The following is a 2,257-nucleotide window of genomic DNA, read 5'->3' on the forward strand; positions in this document are numbered from 1 at the left end:
GAAAACACACATCTAAACAAAAAGGCGGTTATTATAATGTCAACAGGGACATGAACAAAAAGAGCAACATCCTCCCAGGGAACAGCATAAATATCAAAAGTGCTAATAAGTAGAGGTGGTCTCCTTGTGGCAGAAAGTGTAGTATGTGTATAATTTCTAGATCAAAACAAAATCATGGCACTTAAACAGTGGCAGCACTGTTAGGTGCATGTGATATTTGAAAAATATGACAACCATCTCAATCTGCTCAAGTAGCACTCATGGTAAGGGTGAAATTTTATCAACATGGGTTAACTTATGGTGTATTAAGAAAGTAGCAAGGAGATAAATTGATGGATTAAAAGATAAACTACTCACAGGCAGACAAACAGAAGGACAGATAGAGTTACAATCAAACGTGCACTTTACTCAGACAGAAAGATAATAACTAGCCCCAAGAACTGACATGTCTGCGAGGAAAACCTTGAACATAGAATTTTTTGACTTTGTCTTTAATTTAGTTCTTCGGGCACCATGCTGCATAACCCTGGATAACTTCTAAAAGTCTCTATGACACAGTTATCCATCTGTTAAATGAAGCCAGTAATATTTTCATGTAGTTTTTTGAGGGTAAAAGATATACGAAATATTTGGAAGAGTCTAGAAGAAATGCCCTCTGTTCATTGGAGCCATTTGACATCACATCATTCTCTTCAGACAGAGAGACAGTGAATGTGTGAAATTATGAAGCATCCAAATGCATTCCCAAGGGAACTTAGGGGGCTCTTTGCTGAAAAGGATAACTGGCTATCTTTTGGGGAGTAATTTAAACATAGGCTGAGGGAGGAGGGAATCCTATAGAGTCTGTCTAGTTCTTACTTTCTACAGCTCCTCATTTCTCTTCCCACTTTAGGAAAAAAAAAAAAAAAAAAAAAAAAAAAAAACACAATGAGACCCACAGGATAGAGACGGGAAATAAGACTGTGCCCTCAGACTTTTCTTTCAACAGTACCATGGCATTTACAAAAGAGAGTCTGGATTCCTCAGACAGCACAAGGTGAGATCCTCCTTGAAATGAACTCACATACCATTTTTCCTTATATGAACCCATTCTCCATGTTTTCTTATTCTACACACATCACAAAGGAATAAGAGAATTTTTGCCAGGAAACAGAAAACTGGATTGATTCTTCCATTTTCACTTCTCTTGTGCTTCATAACATTGGGAATCTATACATACAGTTACATTTATCTATCTCTTCCAGGAAAGGCTAATATGGAGCCAGTTTTGGCTCATTTTTGGCAAAGGGACAAACTTGAATTGGGAATAATCTTTGGGATCAGGAACAGGCCTGCTGTGATGAAATGGACCTTGTAGAGGCTCCCTGGCATTCTTGCCTGGCTAACATTCTACTAACAACAACTAGTCTATGATCCAGCGTTGCTCCCACAGACACAGTGTCCTTGGGATCGTTATCTCTCCCTTTCATTTGCTTCCTGACATCCCTCCATGCAAGCTCTTCTCTAGCACAAGTCACCTCACTTAAAATTTCAAAGGACTTTACCGCAGTAATGGAGTAAGGGTTCTAAGTAGACAGAGATAGGTAAGGATAGGTAAAATCTCATTTGTCCTTTCAGCCTGGCACAGTTTAGCACAATAATCAGATTCCTAACAGGTTTTTCTAGGTTTCACTCCCCACTCAAATTGTATGTTCCTGCGACGTAGAAGTTCTTATTACTCAGTCCTGACTTGCTTCTCTCTTTGGTTCTACGGTAAAACTATTCAAATCTCAATTTAGGTGTTTTATCCTCTCCTGGAATTTCTGGGAAAGAATTCTTTTAAACTAGATTCCTAACTTATTAGGCTCAGGCCAACCTGACCACCTAAGCATTAATTTTCCTACTATTCACAAACATCCCTGAATTTATCTTTCTCTTTCCTGGAATGACAGGACAAGACAGACAGGAATGCCCAGAACAAATACTGGAGTTTGGTTTTCCTACTGTCTTTTATTCAATCAATTCTCTTTTCTCTAACATTTAAGACATTTCTGACTGTCTCCATCCTCCAGGTAATATATTTCGTATCTCTGCAGTTTCCTTTTGTTTTTTGAAAGGTTCCACATGAAAGTTCTTATTTCTTTCCCTTAGAGGATTCTGACCCTCCAGTTACAGTCACCACCAGTTCAGTGTACTAAGTCTAAAGGAGGTGAAAACTCAGTACTTCGTATATTAAACTAAAGATTTCCGTTATTTGAAAACCAAGGTTTTGCTGGCA

Source organism: Sus scrofa, chromosome 8, assembly GCF_000003025.6.
Source record: "Sus scrofa isolate TJ Tabasco breed Duroc chromosome 8, Sscrofa11.1, whole genome shotgun sequence".
In the NCBI taxonomy this organism is placed as follows: domain Eukaryota; kingdom Metazoa; phylum Chordata; class Mammalia; order Artiodactyla; family Suidae; genus Sus; species Sus scrofa.